Source organism: Lissotriton helveticus, chromosome 10 (genome assembly GCF_964261635.1).
Source record: "Lissotriton helveticus chromosome 10, aLisHel1.1, whole genome shotgun sequence".
Lineage (NCBI taxonomy): Eukaryota > Metazoa > Chordata > Amphibia > Caudata > Salamandridae > Lissotriton > Lissotriton helveticus.
In genome coordinates, this window is record NC_136071.1 from 99,377,236 (window position 1) to 99,392,406 (window position 15,171).

General features: G+C 47.0%; 1 pseudogene across 1 annotated transcript in view; it reads left to right on the plus strand.

The window, feature by feature from the left end:
• The window catches only part of LOC144785068 (NADPH oxidase organizer 1-like), a 38,996-nt pseudogene that overhangs the window by 4,683 nt on the left and 19,142 nt on the right, over positions 1–15,171 (plus strand). Inside the window, exons 4-6 of the transcript XR_013601751.1 lie at positions 8,772–8,949; positions 12,039–12,235; positions 14,907–15,020. The product of XR_013601751.1 is annotated as an NADPH oxidase organizer 1-like (transcript). The remainder of the gene's footprint in view (positions 1–8,771; positions 8,950–12,038; positions 12,236–14,906; positions 15,021–15,171) is intronic.

Below are 15,171 nucleotides of genomic sequence, written 5' to 3' on the forward strand. Positions count from 1 at the left end.
GAAAACATGTGCGCGACCTAGGTTTAAACGTTAAAATCAGTTGAACTAAGTGAGAGCACCTCGTGTTAGTTCTAGTGCAGTGATTAATTTGAGCCGGTGGTTTCCGGTGCTCAGCACCAGCACTTAATCATCAACACCGGCACTTAAGCCCCAGTTAAGGACATATTCATTTTTGGGAGGCACATGGAGATTAAGTGATTTGCTCAGAATCACAGGCTGTTGAGCTGACGCCAAGACTCAAACCTGGTTCCCCCGCGCCAACATCAGCAGCTCTGGCCATTAAGCCACATCCACATCCTGTCATATCCTCTCCCCACTTGTAGTGTTTCATTGTTAGTAGTTGAGTCTGTGTTAGGCAGTGCTAACAGGAGAAATGGGCTGGTCGAACCTGCCTCCTGAAGAGAGCACTTAGATTGCAACTAGCGCTATTTTGCACACACATTGCCAGCCACACTTGCAGCATTTCGGAAACCTTTATTCCTGCCTGCTTAGCTTTACATCGAGGTAGCTCATTTCCTTCCCCCCCCGATCCCTGGTGGTGCTTGGCAGGGTTGGTCAAGCCCCCGGGTCCCGGGCTCGTGGTTCCGTGGTGGCCATCTTGGGTTGGGCCCCACACACTGAGCGCTCTAGTCGCCAGTATAAGACGGCCATGTCTCCGCGCAGCGGACGCGTTCAGCGGATGCGCCGGATTTGCGCCGGATAGGTACAAAAAGCGGGGTGGTCCAAGTTCAAATGGAAATGTTTTATACAATTCTGTTTTATTCATATATATTTCTAAGTCACAACATTCTCTAGTTAGTCTTCCAAAACGCTTAACGTAATCAAAAGTGGCTATGCAGTCATGAGAAATAAATTGTATTTAATCCATATACAAATTAATTAATAGTACCTCCAAACTGCATACAAAAACTTCCAAGTCAAATAATTTCATCAATATGAATTATAAAAGCATTGCATTGGTTGGTGCTCTCAGTGCAAAAGGAAAGGGAGTGAAGGGTTTGTGAGGGACAAGGTAAAGGTGGTGTGACAATGTTGACATCACATTCATATCGTAACGCCTTTACAATTTAGATAATAGTAGTGTTCCCGTTGTACATCACACATAGATAAGATACATTCTTTCCTTTTGTTCTATGGTGTGTAGGAAGTGAGGCGTAGTCTACGTTTCGACCCCTGAAGCGTGAGAAGGGTTATTTATCCCTCATGTTGGGGTCTTCGTCAGGACAGAAGAGAGAGCATATAAAGTGGCGGACGGCGAAACTTGCGTCACGTCTGGGGCCTGGCAGTGCTCCAAATCTTTTTGGGAAAAATCATCTTATAATTTGGCGAAGGTCACTGGAAATTCTTCATGACTGTGTCTTCATTTAGTTCCGCCCTTCATTCTGCATAGGAACTACAGCAGACCGCGTGCGTCGCGTTCTCCCAGATTTGCGCCGGAGTCGTGCCAGAGTCCTACACGTCTGCGCCCGTCCGTGCACGAACGGGCGCAGGGGCTGGGACTCCTGACTACTGGATCACTTATTCTAGGGATGAAATACACCAACTGAATGAGGGAAATCTGTCTCCAGACCCGGCCACACTAGCCACCTTGGACGAGCTGTCTATACGGAGACCACATATAGGTAGGTCCTCATCCCACTCTCACACCTTGAAGTTGGTTAGTTTAAACACAAGGTCTTTACACTGCCACAGCCTTGAGATATTTACATTGCTACAAGATGAAGATATAGACATCTTGACCTTGACCGAGACATGGCTTGGGGAAAACTCTCTACCAGACATCATAGCCGCTGTTCCATCAGGCTTTGATATCCATTGGCACAACCGTACAGGGAATGCCCGAGGGGGAGGAGTGGCAATACTATTTAAGAAAAACTTAGCCGCAACAAAAATTCTGGCTGAATCTACTGATCTGGCTGATATGCTGGCGGTCAAAATTATGTTTGATAATTTGTGTCTTACAATTCTCACCGTATATCATCCACCTAACGCCACCTCAGGTTTCAATGACTCATTCATGGCCAACATATCCGACATCTGCTCAAGATATAAGAACATACTAGTTACGAGAGATTTCAACCTACACTGGGACAAAGAGAAGAAAGAGTTAACAGCTAGCTCTTTGGAAACAACGATGTCCTCTTTGGGTTTCAGGCAGCTGGTAAATACCCCTACGCATATAAAAGATCACATTCTCGACCTAATATGGACCACAGATCCCAAGGTGACATTAGTGAAAATCCTCCCCTGTATCTGGTCAGATCATCATCTGATCTACTGTGACATTCCTATAGATGCAAAGTCTCTACACCTACCATCAAAAACTAAAATGATTCGTCAGTGGAAAAATGTAGATCTACAAACACTGACCACGACACTGACGGAAATTGTCCAACCCATAGCATCTGATAGGGATGTAGATCAGGAGTGTAAGGATATGATGGGCTATCTGACCAAAGCTATTGATCAGATCGCACCAGAGAAGCTCCAAAGAGCGAATAGTGGCAGAAAGGGAGCCCCCTGGTTCACACCTGCTCTGAGGGAGCATAGAAAGACTCTACGAAATATGGAGAGAAACTGGAGGAAGAAAAAAGATGTCGAGACTTGTAAACAATACAAGAAGTCGCTCCGTACTTATAAAAAATGTATTCAGGACACCAAAGCCACATTCTATGAAAACTGCATAAATAAGGCGGGTAATGTCCAGAAAGAAACATTTAAAATCCTCACGGAACTAACCAAAAGAACCCAAGATACGGAAACCAATATTAGCTGCGACACCTTCCAGAAATACTTTCTGGAAAAGGTCGACATCATTTTACAAGAAATAAAAAGTACGGTGGTTGATCCCATTGAGCAACAGGCTGTCATAAATCCGGCAGGAATCCTTATGTCAAATTTCCCCCCGATTGACCCATTAATCCTTGATCCCTGATGAGGAAGACAAAGTCTGGCTCCCCAGCAGATCCATGCCCCCCGAGTGTGTTCTGCTTAGCCCGCCCCAGTTTAGAGGATCACATACTGACTATACTAAATAAATCATTAGTTACTGGACGGCTTCCTACTAGCTTCAAAGAAGCACGAGTGAAACCACTACTAAAAAAAGCCGGGGCAGTCACCAAAGTCCTGAAAAACTACAGGCCCATTTCCCAGCTACCATTCCTGTCAAAAGTGCTCGAGCAACATGTGCTGAAATCCCTGGCATCATTCCTGGAATCCAACCATCTTCTCCATGAGATGCAGGCAGGTTTCCGTGCACATCACAGCACCGAGTTAGTTATGCTCTCGGTGCTGGACGAGCTCAGAGGGATGGCTGACAGGAAAAAACCGAGCGCCCTGATATTACTAGATCTTTCAGCGGCGTTCGATACTGTCAGCCATACCCTACTTTTGGACAGGTTGGCCGGGTTTTGGGTTCGGGATTCAGCCTACCGATGGTTGGAATCTTTTCTATCCGGGAGAACACAGAGGATCCAGCTGGGAGATAGGATATCAGGAGTGGGAGACCTGACATGTGGAGTCCCCCAGGGCTCAGCATTGTCCCCACTCCTGTTTAACCTATACCTTCAACCTCTGATAAACACACTTGCTGAAATGAGCTGCCGTGTGTTCAATTATGCCGACGATACACAGTTACTGTTGAGCATAGACAACACTATACAGGCTCAGTCACACGCACAGGAGGTGCTCAGATATACAGTCCTTTGGATGTCCACGAACTTTCTAAAAATAAACCCCGAAAAAACCGAGGTGCTGATAGTTTCATCAAACTGCTCGCCCTGGAGTGACCTATATTGGCCTCAGGAATTGGGCTCGACCCCTAAGCCAGCCGACGCAGTCAAAAGTCTAGGCATTAAGATACAGTGCCCTCTCAATGGTCAGTCAGATCTCCACTGTGGTTGGAACCTGCACTGGCCTCATAAGGCAGCTGCGCAAATTAGTTCCACTTCTTTCCCAGTCAATGCTTCGCACGGTAGTTTCTGCCACCATACTATCGAGGCTTGACTATGGAAATGCGCTCTACCTGGGCCTACCAAAAACTTTAATCAACAGATTGCAGGTGGTCTTACGACGCGGCTAGACTCATCTTCAAACTCCCAAGAAGAGCACATGCCTCTCCGCTATTACAGAGCCTTCATTGGCTGCCAGTTGGGCAAAGGTCAGTCTTCAAAAGCCTCTGTATAGCCCACAAATCCATCTATGGACAAGCCCCTGCATACATTAAGGAACGGCTAGAGATTTACAGACCTGAAAGAAGCCTCAGGTCCTCTGACGCCCAACTGCTTGTATGCCCCCGGTTCAGACTGGCCACAAAGGGCGGGAGATCTTTCTCCGTCCTACTACCTAAGCTCTGGAATGATTTGCCTGAGGCCCTCCGCAAGGATGGCAAACTACTCCGTTTCAGGAAAGCCTTAAAAACAATTCTTTTCAGAGCAACGCTCAGCCCAGTCTAGTCTTGCCCAGTTCTTCCACTCCCTTTCGGCTAAATCGGTTGTTGTGTTTTGCGGTCAAAGCGCCCTGAGACCTGCAGGTGAATTGGCGCTATATAAGCTGACAATAACAATAACAATAACAACTTCTGCTTCCACCCTTCGTTTTGTTGTCCCGGATTAGAGAGCACTGACTCTATGCAGGTTAGGGCAGGGTTAATCAATGCTAGGTCCCTGGTCCGGCATGCTGCCGACATGTTTGAGATCTTGGCCGAGAACCAATTGGACCTCTTCTTTATTACCGAGACCTGGCTTAACGACGCCTGCGCCCCGGTGGTAGAGTTAGCTATCCCCAGGGGTTTTAAGATCATGAGGGCGACCGCCCTCTGGGAAGAGGGGGCGGGGTCACCGTGGTATACAGGGATAAGTGGATTTTTTCCTTTGAACCCCAGGGAGATATGGGGGACACGGAACTGCTCCATTTTTCGCTGTTGCTTAACCCACATTTTACTCTGGGAGGCACACTGGTGTACCGGCCCCCTGGTTACGCCAGTCATTTCATCGATGCCTTGGAGGAGGTTATTGTACCTCGTGCTTTGAGATTTTCGAGGTTTCTTCTCTTAGGGGACTTCAACATCCATGCTGATGTTTCAGAGACTATAGAGACCAGACGCCTAGGTGAGACCTTGAACCTAGCCCAGCTTAAACAATGGCTGGAATCCCCAATCCATGTGGGCGGCCACCTCTTAGATCTGGTATGTTGTAATTTGGATATCCTGATCTCCTATTCTGAGAGTGTGACGTGGTCGGACCACAAGTTGATCAGGTTCGCCTGGTCTCTTGAAAGATCCACAGGAGCTGGGGACACCTTTTTAACCGCCCACCCCCAGAGGATCAACCTGGTCGCTTTGGCTGATTCTTTATCCCGAGACCGTCCTCTACTGGCCTCGGAGGTGGGGGAGGCTGTTGGTAGATTTAACACATGGGTGGAACAGGGTTCAGCAGCTTCTGTTAATCAGGGCGGCATCCGTAGGATGCGCTTTTCTCCCTCCAAACCATGGTTTTCCCATGCCTTACGGGAATTGAAACTAGGCTGCAAGAAACTTGAGCGTGTGTGGAGGCAGGCGTATCTACCTGAGGCGAAAATTGCTCTGTGCGCTGCCCAGAAGGGTTATTATGCTGCAATTAGAACAGCAAAGAGCAGCTACTATACAGGAAGGATTGAAAAGGCGAATAACAACAGCAGAGAAATGTTCTCCATCGTTCAGAACTTCCTGTCTCCATGCGCTGATCAACCCTTGCTGCCTTCGTCTGATGACTGGTGTGAAGAACTCTCTTCTTTTTTTATTGAGAAAATTGCTAGGATTCAGGAGGACCTGCGCGCTGTCTGTGACAGCCATAAGACTTCACTCCTGCTACTTTCCCTACCTGTGCCCAAGCCTATCGATCAGTTCATTGCCTTTTCCCCTTCTGATGAAACAGATATCCTTGCTGTACTTAAGTCCCTGAAGTCGGGGTCGCCTACTGACCCGTGTCCGGCTAGGGTGCTCGGAGGGGTGGCGGATACAGTGTGTAGATAGGTTACCCAGATTGTTAACATCTCCTTCTCCTCTGCTACTGTCCCGTCCTGTTGGAAGCAGGCCAAACTCTTGCCGCTTCTAAAAAAGGCCGGGATGGATCCTGCCGCCCCATCAAGCTATCGGCCCATATCTCTGCTGCCGGCACTGGCTAAAGTTTGCGAAAAAATGGCTTTCCGCCAGTTGGATCATTTTGTTGAGTCATCTGGTGCCCTGCACCCAGCTCAATCAGGGTTCCGGGCTGCCTACAGCACTGAGACTGCCCTGGTGGAGGTGTCGGAGACGATTCGGGAGTGCCTTGACGGGGGCGGCAGAGCGGTTCTGATTTTACTAGACCTCTCTGCCGCCTTCGATACGGTGCCTCATGGGCTTCTCCTTACCAGACTGTCTGACATTGCCGGATTGGCTCTTGGTTGGTTGACGTCATTTTTGAATGAGAGGACGCAACAGGTCTGGATGCCACCGCATGCCTCTCTCCCCAGGTAACTTACCACTGGTGTTCCGCAGGGGTCTACCCTAAGCCCCCTGCTTTTCAACGTTTACCTGACTCCTCTGATCTACCTGGCCGAACATCTGGGGGCAAAAATTATGGCGTATGCCGATGATACGCAACTTTTGTTCACCTGGCCAGGGGGCAACTTGGATACATCGGCAGTTCAGTACTGCCTCACTTCGGTCTTTCATTGGCTAGCACTTGCTCAGCTTAAGTGCAACGAAGCGAAGTCCGAGGTTCTTTTTTATGGATCCTTCCCCGACAATTTTAAAGACCTTCTATGGCCACCGGACATTCCCTGCCCCAAATCCATGGGTGGCCTAGCTAAGAATTTAGGGGTCTGGTTTGGAAGTGACCTGAAGTTTGAGGACCATATTAAGAGACTCGCGGGTGTCTGTTTCGGCACTCTCAAAGCCTTGCGTAGATTCTTTCCCCTTCTCCCGAGAACGGCCAAGGAGACAGTGTCGCGGGCCCTCATCCTTTCCAGGCTTGATTATGCGAATGCCCTGTTCAGCGGTTTACCATCTTATCTGATCCAACGGCTGCAGGTGATTCAGAATGCGGCTGTAAGACTCCTGTTCAATTTGCCCAGGAGGTCCAGCATCCGCCCTTACCTGCGTAGCCTTCATTGTCTTCCGGTGGCACAGAGGATCATGTTTAAAGTATTAGTTCTCTCTTTCCGAGCGATCCACTGTACTTGAGTAAGCGGTTTTCTTTGTATGTCCCCAGTCGCTGTCTCCGATCTGCTAACCAATGCAGGATGGATATGCCCAGATTTAAGTTTACCAGGCTGGGTGGCCAGGCTATCTCTGTGAGGGCTGCCAGAGCCTGGAATGCACTTCCTTTCCACCTTCGTGCAGCCCAGTCTATTATTTGCTTCAAGAAAGGTCTAAAAACTTCAATGTAACCTCTTAACTTCTGGTTGATTTCCCCTTCCCTTCTTCCCCCCCCTTCGGCTCACTGCACATTTCTCCCCCGTGCCAGGATACTAGTCAGTAACAGAGCGCGTTCTAAAACAATTTATAACATAACATAACACTTCCATGCGGAAGTGTGGAATGGCGTTTCGGCGATAGCCCGTGCTTTGAACAGCTTGCTAGAATATTGGCAGCCCGTGGATGGTGTAATTAAAAAGAAAACATCTCGAAATAGAAGTGTGTGCCAGAGACGACAGGGACATTATATGCGAAGTCCCAGCAAGTGGTACATTGTAGTACATTCGTAAGACGGAATTGTTCTTTAAAGGCTACGCCCCTCTGCATTTGGGTAGCCTACTCACCCGGCAGCAATTGGAAAATACGTACAAAGGAATAGGTACAGCATACTCGTTATGCATTTACAAAAGCCCTAGTCCTGATGAGGACCACATCAAGGGGCTGAAACGCGTCGACAATCTTGGATATGGACACCCTATGAATTAATATTCAAGGACAAGTAATAATCAGCAGTAGTTAAAAGAATATGGATCAAATAAGGATCGCTCAAATACTGCTATGATAAGGTGTACCTGTTGAATTAGGAATGCTCCTTAGATAATAGGCGATAGAGCATCCATTTAAATAGTATGGGCTATTAGAAATAATGAACGAATGTTCAACCTATTATTTCCATTGTTTTGTAGATATCTGTGTATGTGATGTTTGTTTTGTAAATAGTGTAATATATATGTTTATACTAGGCAAAGGAAAGTGAAAAAATTGAAATACAAGATACTGTGAAAATACAATAAAGTTCCAAAAAAGGAAGACATATCCGGTGAATATAATTCATTTATTGAGGGAACGGCAGGTAACAGACATATTAGAATTGTAGAGATTTATTCTAGAATAAGAAATAGGATCAGATAGGTAATTTATAAACCTGTTTGAGCATTGTTTAAGATACAATTGGTCCCATAGCATCATATTTTTGCTTGTGCATGTTTTTCCCAGATGCTTGTTTGGGTTATATAGGGAAAAACCCTTCTTTTTGTTAGGTTCCTGAAGAGATCTCCCGCACTTATTTTTTTTACAAATTAACCACTGGTTAAGGATCCTTTTTGGACAGGATAGATCCCATTCCCTGGCAACGACTTTGATCAGCTGTTCAGCTTGCCAGCCTTTTCAAGGAAAACACCTATAGATTGTATGCCATTAATGCTGCTGCATGCATCTTACGTCAAACCTAAAACACACAAAAAACAGTACACCCTCTTTAAACAGAGCTGGGGTGCACTTTAAATTTAAGCAGAGTTTTCCTGACCTTTTGTATATTTCCCCATTCACCTCACAGATGCTCCAACCTTCACATTCAGGAAGGAGTCCAGAAGGTTCTTGGCTCGCCTCAAGCTGCTAGAGAGTTACGTCCAGGAGCTGCTGAAAACAGACGCCAAGATCTCCCAGGGCCAGGATGTCACTGGTTTCTTCACACCGCAGACCAGGGATTTTGATCCTGCCTTCACCGAAAACAGGTCTGGTGTCCACAAGTACTTTACTTTAAATCAAAAAGTTACGTTGTGTATGTTTATTGTGTGCTGAATGTATTAGCGTGAGATCAAAATCCAGCATTGCATGCACGACTCGCGCCTACCCATGAGCAAGGAACCAGAGCAACTTCCTGCATGCGAGGCTGGGGGCAACGTAGAACAATAAAGCATCTTCCACAAAACATGATGGCAGGATGCTTGCTATAGGTCTAATCACTGGCAATGGCTCGGGGTACCATTCCAACCCATGGTTCTTTTTCCCACTATGCCACCTCAGATTAGACACAGCTATATGCAAATCCGTCTTGACTATGCTCCAATAGGAACCGTCCAGTCCGGACTGGTCCTCCTTCCTAAAAAACAAGCACCCTAGGACCGGTTTCCCCCTGATTGGGGCTCTTCGGTCAGGTGTACCTTGATTCCAGTTGCACAGTGAGCACAAGACCCACTTTCGGGCATACCCGTGGCTACTTAGGGTGCTACACCAAACACACAAAAGGTGATGAGGGGCTGCTTGCAATAAGTCTAACCACTGGCAGTCATTCAGGGTAGCATTCCAACCCATCGCTCTTTTGCCCACCTTGCTGCCTCAGATTAGACCCAGCCAAAAGCAAATCCATCTTGGCCCTGCTCCAATAGGAACCGTCCAGCCCTAACTGCCCGGCCAAGTCCTCTCCAAACTAGAAAAGGTTTCCCCCTGATTAGGGCTCTTCAGTCAGGTATAACTTGGTTCCAGTGGCACAGTCAGCACAAAACTCATGTCTGGGCATACCGCTGACCATTTTCACTCTGAGGGAAGAGTGGAAGATTGAGGAATAATGTGTGCTAGAGCCTTATCCTTCAGCAGTTGGACTATCCTCGTAGATGCAGGCTTAGAGGCACCACCTACCCCACACCACGCCATCCCTCCTTCAGCTGGGGCACAGAATTTGGGAAGCATTTGGACTGGGAGGCATAGCGTACCGGACACCATGAGCAGTGAACCAAAACACAAATGACAACATCTGTAGGAGTGTAGGGAAGTCATGCCTCTGTGTAGATGACACTAAATACAACAATATTGCTAGTTCTCTAAGGAATTCCCTGCCAAGCCTCATCAGAGAACCTGGGCAGTGTTGGGGTCTAGAGGAGGGTTTGATCCTTACATCACTGCAGCGTGGACCACTTCACAAGCCAACATTGGGGCGTCACCCAGACTAGTGTATCCAAATCTGGAAGCCATGTTCACAAAGGGACAATGGTGCACAAAAGTACTTAAATCGGTCCAGTAGGGAGGAGGGCAAGGACACTTCAATACTCCCAGAAGTATGGATGTAACAGAGAATGCAAGCTAATGCCAACCACAGTGTGGAACAAATACCAACCACAGTGTGGAACAAATGCCAACCACAGTGTGGAACAAGTGTTCATGAAACAAGGCCAGGTGGGGTTATCACTCTTTTGTTCATGGTATCATGTAGTTGTCCTTAGGTTTTGGTACCATACAAAAGTACTTGGGATTTTGTGATATCTGGTATGGAATGAAAAGGAAGAGGGAGTTATGGTAACGTAGACAGGTGTCGATGCAGCAAATCTAGCTTCCTGGATGAGGTTGCATTTGCTGCTGTTCACTGTCTTTGTGTATTCTGGGTCTCAATGTGGAGCGCGCTCCTGTACCATATTTAAATGATAAGTATTTTTGGATCTGGGAAACCCAGGTGTAGTAAACGGGCCAAGAGCATTGGAGGCCTCTGAAGTGGAAACAAATGTGTGATGTGTTATTTACAAGATCCACTAACATCCTAGTATGTCCAAGAATCTGGGCAGTGTTGGGGTCTAGAGTTCGATCCTTAGAACACTGCAGCGTGTACCACTTCACAAGCCAACATTGGGGCGTCACCCAGACTAGTGTATCCAAGTCTGGAAGCCATGTTCACAAAGGGACAATGGTGCACAAAGGTACTTAAATCTGTCCAGTAGGGAGGAGGGCAAGGACACTTCAATACTCCCAGAAGTATGGATGTAACAGAGAATGCAAGCTAATGCCAACCACAGTGTGGAACAAATACCAACCACAGTGTGGAACAAATGCCAACCACAGTGTGGAACAAGTGTTCATGAAACAAGGCCAGGTGGGGTTATCACTCAGCCATGATTCAGGAATCACACAGGGAAGTACACCTTGGCCCTAGTGGTATGGACCCTGCCTTCAGCGAGGAGTCCGGCACAACTCGTAACAGAGAATATGAAAGCCCGAGGCAGATAGAGTGCTTTAGATACTGCTTTGGGAAACCTGGTGATGTTGCTTAGTGGACAGGCTAGATCAGCAGGTCCAGACTTGAGGCATCCTGCAGGATCTATCCAACTAGCTTTGAACTAGCTTCAAGTGTGAGATCTAAGATCAGGCACCAAACTGGTACTTTACCCGGTCACATATTGTGAATTTGGATTTCTGTGGTATCTCTCATTTGAGATTTTAATGCACTTTGTATTCAATCCTAAATCTGGCTTATATTTCATGAGCTAGTTTTCAATATACCATTAAAGTTAGAAAAGAATGCTCCAGTCATAATTGAGTCAGCAGGAGTTTGGTACCCACAATGCACTGCCATGTGACTCTAACTAAGCAGTGCCCTAAAACATCACTATGGATCCATGGGTTGTTTGACGGGAAAGAGGAATTGAGGGCGTGGGTCGGTTTGTGGAATAAAGATCAGACTTGGCCCTGACAATAGTAGTACTTGGGTTCAATAAAATGTTTGTTTTGAAAAGGGGGTAGCAGAGACTTTCTTCTCTGTTTTGGTCTCCTTCGATGCATCAAAGTTGGTGGTCTTTTGACTATGAGTCCACGAAAATTTGATTTCAGGAGCATGTTGTTTATTAGTTATCATCCCAGTTAATAACGACATTGATAACACATCTTCCCTGCTTTACTTCCAGTAGCTGGTCCGACTGCCAAGGCCTCGTCTCCCAACACAACAGCACACTCTGAGCATTCCACTCACCACAATCCCACTACACACCAAGCTTAGGACACCAAACTCTTGCTGTGGCATTTTGCTTTGTACTAAATGGTGTCCATGTCTATTCTCCAGCATCGTCATCATGCCCTCAGAAGCACGAGATGGGAGCAGGGAGATGTCGAGGCAACAGGCCAGTGACGCAGTCATTCAACCAATAAGAGCAGAGCAGTATTGTTGCTTGGAAACGTACGAGGCCGCAGATACCAAGAACCACCCCTTCAAGGTCCGTCGTGGAGAGCTCGTGGACGTGTTACTGAAAAACACCACAGGTATTCACTCATTTACAACTGTGTCCACACACTAGCAGGTGCCATAGAACGGCAGTGAAACATGTTACATTTGAGTTTACCCAAAATAGGTATTTGCACACTTTAGAAAACTGAAAGCAAACAAATCAGCCATGTGTTAATGTCCAATATACACCCCTAGAAGTACCCAAACACCCTTTAATGTCACAGGTAACAGGTAACCATAGAGGTACCCAAACAGCCATTAATGTCACACATACACTTAGGTACCCATAGAGGGACACAAACACCCATTCGTGTCACACATGCACACAGGTGCCCATAGAGGTATCGAAACACCCATTTGTGTCACATATACACACCGGTACCCAAATAAGTACACGAACACCCATTTGTGTCACACATGCACACAGGTACACATAGAGGTACACAAACAGACATTTGTGTCACATAAACACACAGGTACCCATAGAGGTATAGAAACACCCATTCACTTCACACTTACACACAAGTACCCATAGAGGTACACAAACACCCATTCATGTCACACATGCACACAGGTACCCATAGAGGTACACAAACACCTATGCGTGTCACACATGCACACAGGTACCCATAGAGGTACAGAAACACCCATTTGTGTCACATATACACACAGGTACCCATAGAGGTACACAAACACCCATTCGTGTCACACATACACACAGGTACCCATAGAGGTACACACACACCCATTCACTTCACACATACACACATGTATGTACCCATAGAGGTACAAAAACACCCATTCATGTCACATATACACACAGGTAAGCATGGAGGCACACAAACACCCATTCATGGCACACATACACACAGATACCCACAGAGGTACAGAAACACCTGTTCGTGTCACACTTGCACACAGGTACCCATAGAGTTATACAAACACCTATTCATGTCGGATGTATGCACACTGGAGTACTAAGGCTCCCATTAGGTGCCCAGATACCCGTTAATGTTGAGTGTACCCATACGCGTGTTAATGCCCTAAATACAACCAGGCACCCATAGAGGTGCCCAGAAAACCCATTAATGTTTGGTGTTGTTGTCCAACTGATAATGTCTGATACGCTTCCAGCCATCGACAAAGGTACATAAATATGTACCTTTGGGGGTGCCTGAGGCCCCTGTACTCTTCACACCAGTACCCAAACAGTCCAACAATTAGGGTTAGTATTACTTACAGGAATTCCAGACACTCAGCTAGGGTATAAGCAATAGGATGGCACCACACTGCTTCTAGAAGCACCAAGTGGTGTCCCCATGAGAGTGCAGGGGCCATCTCTAAATTGCCACTTTGCCTAGGGTAGTAAATGAAAACTCTTGTGCTGGCACTGCCCTCAGTGGTGATAGGACTGCTTTATAGGTTTCCATGCAGACCACCATGGGCAGAGGTGCCCTCTGCAAACAATGGTAAGCTCTTCCGATCTCTGCGCAGACATTGTGGCGCGCTTCACTTCACCCTTCAGCGGATTTAGCTCGTGAATCACGTCACTGGCCATGGCTACCCCTTTCCATTTGGCTGCCATGCCGTTTGCCCAATTGCACACCACAGAGGGCTCACCGGATAGTATTTTGAGGCTGCTTACATGACCTCTGTCCTGTGAGGATTAGCTGCACACTATTGTTATTTGGTTGCCAGAAGCTTGCTACTGAATGCCAGATCTCTGCCCCTACAGCTGTGTGTAATGGGTGCTTTAAATGCTACTTCACAGGCTGTCCGTGTGTGTGTTGGAAACTTCCATACACTTGTGGTCCACCTGTCCTGTGATGGAAGCTTGTGCTGTTGTTTCTCACGATTGACTTGCGCATGATGGCAGCTTGCACTGCTTCTGCCCAGCAGGCGAGTAGAAAGACCACTCCTACTGACAAGCATCTTTCTAGATCAGGCCCCTGCTTCAAATGTGATCAAAGGATCCACCGGCTCAGGTTGATTCATTGAAGAGTAGATCTCCCAGCCAGCCCCTCACCCGTCTGATGCCACTAGAATGCAGCCTTCTGTTTAAGTCTAATCCCACCCTGGCCCTTTCCCAAACAGGCTAAATCAATACACAGACCACCTGCCCCAAAGGGAACAGCTTTATCTGTTCAAGAAGTTATTCATGCAAGGCTGTGGACTTTGAAGGAGTTTCTGAACAGCAGAGGTTCCTATTCACCGACCATCCCCTCGCACCCTCCTTGATACACCTTCCTCTAAAAGTTTTAAGGTGCCCGCTGCATCCCATTTGAAAGGATGAGAAACTTTGAATTATTTGGGTTGAAGGGGGGCACCTGATCTCTGTGAAGAAGACGCGTGCCCATATGCTGCGTCTGCTGCATCTGTCAGCAGCTGGCTCTGCTGGCTCCATAATGTGCTTGTGCTTGTTCCTGTCCACCCTGTAGAGCTGACTTGTATTGATGCTGGTCATGATATGTGTGTGCTCGTGACCCATGACTTAGCTGTTCTGTGTTTTAGGGTCCCTCACAAATAATATTTGCACACAGTCCCTGTAAGAAAGGACTTCCTGTGCTTCAGATCTTCTTGATTTCTTTGCATGAACACATACAAGCCAGATATGGCTTCTACATGATTGGAACCAGACAGCACACTATAGTTAGGGGTCCTTTTTGATTGTTGCTCATGCCCGTCCTTCTGTGCTCTTTCCTGCAGGCTGGTGGTTGGTGGAGAATGAGGAGAAACACCTGGCCTGGTTTCCTGCATCCTATCTGTGCAAACTTTCAACCAGCAAAGAAGCTTCTTCGAGGCGCCCGTCTTCAGACACTGGTAAGTCTGCAAGTTCTTTTTCTAAACCAGTATAATCACCAACTTTGGCACCGACCAATCATATGACCCTCTCTCCTGCGTTAAGGTCCTCAGCCCTGAATCTGAACTGTGTACTCTTGAGCACCCTCAAACGCCAGAGAAGAATAGTCAA